The sequence below is a fragment of the Impatiens glandulifera genome, chromosome 6 (genome assembly GCF_907164915.1).
Source record: "Impatiens glandulifera chromosome 6, dImpGla2.1, whole genome shotgun sequence".
Lineage (NCBI taxonomy): Eukaryota > Viridiplantae > Streptophyta > Magnoliopsida > Ericales > Balsaminaceae > Impatiens > Impatiens glandulifera.
In genome coordinates this window covers 56,458,906-56,463,649 of record NC_061867.1, presented here as the reverse complement: position 1 = coordinate 56,463,649, position 4,744 = coordinate 56,458,906, and the positions used below count along the sequence as shown (strand labels likewise).

The following is a 4,744-nucleotide window of genomic DNA, read 5'->3' as shown; positions in this document are numbered from 1 at the left end:
GATATTATATAGATATTATATAAACCATTTCCAAATGCATTGTAAGATATCACCTTTTCTGCTGATGATTGTCAAGGTTATGGAGTTTCTGCTGGAAAGCAAAAGAAATGGAAAAAAATGCACAAGATATATCAAGTGAATTGAACAAATGAGGTAAAAAGAAGGGTGCAAGCTGGAAGGACTTGGAAGACCAGACAACTTCTAAGATTAATAGAAATTAATAAAGTATCTGAGTATTTTAGTGCTCCGGATATTCTATAAGTCAAAGAATAATTAGAAACTAAAGAAGAAGAAGACAATACTCTCAGTGGATAAGAGAAGGTCTTTACTTAGGTAAATCATCACAATAATTATACAGTGATTACTAAGTAATGACAGTATGGGCTTTGAGTTCAAGAAAGTTAAATGATCTAAGTTCTCATGGAAAAACAGAAAATTGAGATAAGATCTTGGTCATTCATTGCATGATCAATGGAAAAGTGGATAACAGAAGGTAGGATGTGCAAGTTTAAACCAAGCAAATACATACTCCAATAAGGACCATCACTAAAGAACACATAGAAAATCCACCAAGAGTTTTTTGCAGCAACAAAAAATCCATGAGATAAGTATCAGAGTTAGGCTTTCTGAAGTATTTTTCTAGATGCAAATATTATCAGCTTAAGTTTCTCTATTACAAAGTCAACTGCCAAATATAGCACTCCATGTATCAGGTATCTGCAATAATTGTATTTTATTTTTACTACAAGGATTTAATTATTTATTCATTCCTACAGGCTATAGCCTATAGGTATATATATAATATGTACATATTTATATATTATCTTACATGCACAACCTCTTAAATGGTATCCGGCCACAAGAGACTAGAACGTCAACAGCATTTAATTGCCAAGACCACTATCATGAATACGGTTGCCCCAAGTAGTTATACACTCTTTAGTAGAATGCTTGAGCCTGACACATTTTTTTCTAAAACAGTTCGACTGGGATAATTGGTACTTTTTTTTTTGGCTCAAGGACAGAAGAATGTATCCCAAGATTCCCATCCTTTCAATCATTAGTTAGGGCTGTTATTTTTTCCTTCATTTATCTCAATTTTATAATAAAGATTTGTGTATTCGATTTTAATTTGAGACTATTGTCTAAGCAAAAATAAACAAATCAAATTCATTTCCAAATAGGGCAGTAAATCCAGCAATGAAATATATTCCTTTTAAACTTTCTAAGCAATTAAAAAAGAAAGCAGTTCTACAATGATCCACCTTCTTTTTCTCAGCATCGATGTAATTCTTCAAGCCAGGTACAAATCTGTTTGTCGGAAATCAAATCGTTCGATCAAATCACACAACACTTGGACAATCAGAAGAAATAAAACTAAAAAAAAAAGAAAATGAGTAAAGTTCCAGATGTGCGTTCTATTATGCAAGCAAGTAAAGAGGGAGAAGAAATTACTTGATGGAACACATTATGAACCCTAAAACAGTGGTCTTTATCCCTTTCTCGTGAACAGAAGGACCCACAGATCGAAGGAACCAACCAACAACAAGGGAGAAAGGAAAAGCAAGAAACAGAGCCAGAGGTTCATATCGAGACAAAAATGAATTCGCATATGCTCTCAACTGATTAGCCCTAGAAATTCCTGATCGAACGATTCTTCGAGCATAACCGCATCATTTGATTCTGTTGATGAAGCAGTCAATGAAGAAAGACATGGTTTTTTTCAATTTCTTCTCATCAGAACCATCGGAACAAAGAGAAAACACCTTACCTCCGCGTCTCTTATGGTTAACGATGTATGGTCAAGGCGATGACGGATCGGAGGTACAATCCGGAATCGGAGTCGGCTGCGGAGTCGCATACAGAGCAGGTGATATGTATATATGTTTCGTCGATCTAACATCCTCCCTCTCTTCATTACCGGCTACAACATCGGATTTGAAAAAACACTTGTGATAATCTTGAACTACAGGTTCTAGCAAAGTCTCCCATACAACCTTTGTGAATGACGGCATATTGCTGATAGAAAGATGCCCTAGAGAGAGATAACGAAGGAAGGAGAAGAAATTGCGTTTGTTGAAACCTTGAAAGCTCTCGTCACCTCCAAATATTTTTTTTTTAAAAAGTCTTAAATTGACTCCTTAACTATGTCTTTTAAGATACAAAACCCCCTCAATTTATTTTACTTCACTTAGTATTATAAATAATTAATTAACTAATGTACAAATAAATAAATATAAAATCTCAGATTCTGTGAATTATTAAATGAATTTGAAATATATTTTTCCCATATATATATATATATATATATATATATATATATATATATATATATATATATGGGATTGTGTGGATTTTCAACTTATTTATGATTTTGATTAATTATATATATTTTTTAATAAATTAAATTTTAATTTTTTATTCAATTGAATTAGTTAAATTTGAAATAAAGTAAAGTTCTAGAGGTGGGACCCGCGTTCATCAAGAGAGACAGAAACCACCGCGCGAGGAAATATCTTTCCCACGACGTCGTTGGAGTTTGCCATGTAATTTATTTATTGAATTAGAAAATAATCAAAATATATAATTTGTGAAATATATTCCTATATATTATTAATTATATAATAAATACTATTTTAGGATATTTTATTTTACTAAACACTGGAATTAGATAAAAGTTATTTAAATCATCTTAAAATTAATTAATTTATCCATCCAAATATCTAAATATTTTTCTACTATATATTAATTTCTTTTAAATCTTTTTATTCCATAACTTAAACTTTGAATAACTTAGATCAAAGAAGTTTATGAAGATTCTTAGTCTTTGATTATTTGGAAAAAAAAGTTATAATTTTTTTATTTTGTTTTACTAAAATAAATGAAATTAGATTTTAGTTCACTAAAAAAATGAATTATTTAATTATTAAAATGATATGAAATTATTTAAAAGTAGTCCATGATCAAGTTACCATTTATAAACAAATAACTATAAATTATGTTCTTTTTTAATTGTAATACTATTTTTGTCTCTACAAAGACATTTCATACCATTTTAACAACAATTTTAATATTTAAAAATAGTATATAATAGGGTATTTGTCAACTCTATCTTAGGTAATGTCTAAGGCTTTGTTTGATCTGGATCGTTTATTTAATTTAAATAGCCTTGTTTAATGTATATAAGTTATGGCAAATTAAATTATTTAAAATTATTTAAATAAAAATATATTAACAGTATAAAAATAATAAAAAAATAGGTTTTTTAAATAATAATTAAATTTATTTAAATGATATGTTATATAATATGTTATTGATTTGAAGAGTGTTATTTAAGATAATCTCTAATAACCTAAAGTCAAACAAGACTCTAGATACATTAATGTTATAAATCATTGACCATTAAAACCTGATTCAAAGAAACTCCGTGTTCAAATTATGTGGGCTTAGAAATTCAATATGGAATATGTGTTGACTAGATAATTCACATGTTTGACCCTGTAGAAATTTTAAGGAAAATATTATTATATTGTTTAAATAAACATACATTTTTTCATTACACTTGTTACACTATATTTATGCAGAAAAACTTAACCATACAAGTACAAGATAAAATTGGTTAAAATAAGTACAAATAAAATATATAGCTATGAAATTAGTTATATAACTAACCTAATGTCTTTATGGTAAAAAGATTAATCAAATTCACATCTATGTTGTCTTTTTTTTATTGTTGTCATTTTGTATCTTCATCCTTATTGTCATTATTGTTATCATATTCATCGTCGTCCTCTCCTTAGTTGTTAATATTTATATTTGTTGAAACAGCATTGTGATCGTCTTCATCATATTTACCTAAAAAAATTTAAAAATAAACAATTTTAATTTTAGTTTAACTCCAAGTCTTTTTACTTTTAAAATTTGAAATAAACAATCTTAATTTTAGTTTAACTCATAATGTTTTAACTTTTAAATTTCGGTAAACTAACAATCTTATTTAACTACCAATATCTTTTATTCTCTGATCTTTAATATTATTAATCTCGTTACATCATTTATTCACTCAATAATCTCACAATTACTAACATCTTTTACCCTCAATTTTGGCAAATTAACCATCTCATATCACCGACATTTTTACTATCATTTATTCCACAACCGCCAATATTCTTTGTATTAAATAAACCTCTCGTTACTATTCGTGTGACTTCACTTCGAATATTTTGTACATTAAACGTCTCATATCATTATCACGACATCTTACCCTCACTTCGGCAAATCAACTCTCATCTCGTGACCTTCTTTTCATTCACATATTTAATCACTAATTATTATTTTTTTTCTAATATGGATATTTCATACTACTAATTTTGTAATCTCACTTCGAGTATTTTGCACCACAACATTGCATCTCATATACTACGACTTTTTTTTACCACACTTCGACAATCCAAACGAGTTCTCATATCGTGATCACACTTTCACATAGTTGATTTTCTATTATATTGTTATGTTGGGAGAGTTTCTTTATATATATATATATATTGTTTAATTTTTGTATATGATTTTATTTAATAACTATTTTAAATATTATTTTTAATTTATACGTAGGACTATTTTATAAAATAAGTCCAAATAAAAAAATGATTAGATAGCTCAAAGTTCATTTATAATTTAGATCACCACTCATGTTAAGCTTGTATTAGAGTAATAATTTATTCCGGGTATAAATTTTCAATAAACA

At 28.0% G+C, this 4,744-nt stretch overlaps 1 long non-coding RNA gene across 1 annotated transcript; it reads right to left on the bottom strand.

The window, feature by feature from the left end:
- Nucleotides 1-203: 203 nt before the first annotated feature.
- On the bottom strand, nucleotides 204-2,048 carry LOC124943972. The gene is made up of 3 exons (XR_007099781.1): nucleotides 1,772-2,048; nucleotides 1,456-1,683; nucleotides 204-1,311 (listed from the first exon to the last, which is right to left on the bottom strand). It is a non-coding gene; the product is annotated as an uncharacterized LOC124943972 (long non-coding RNA).
- Between the last annotated feature and the right edge of the window lie 2,696 nt (nucleotides 2,049-4,744).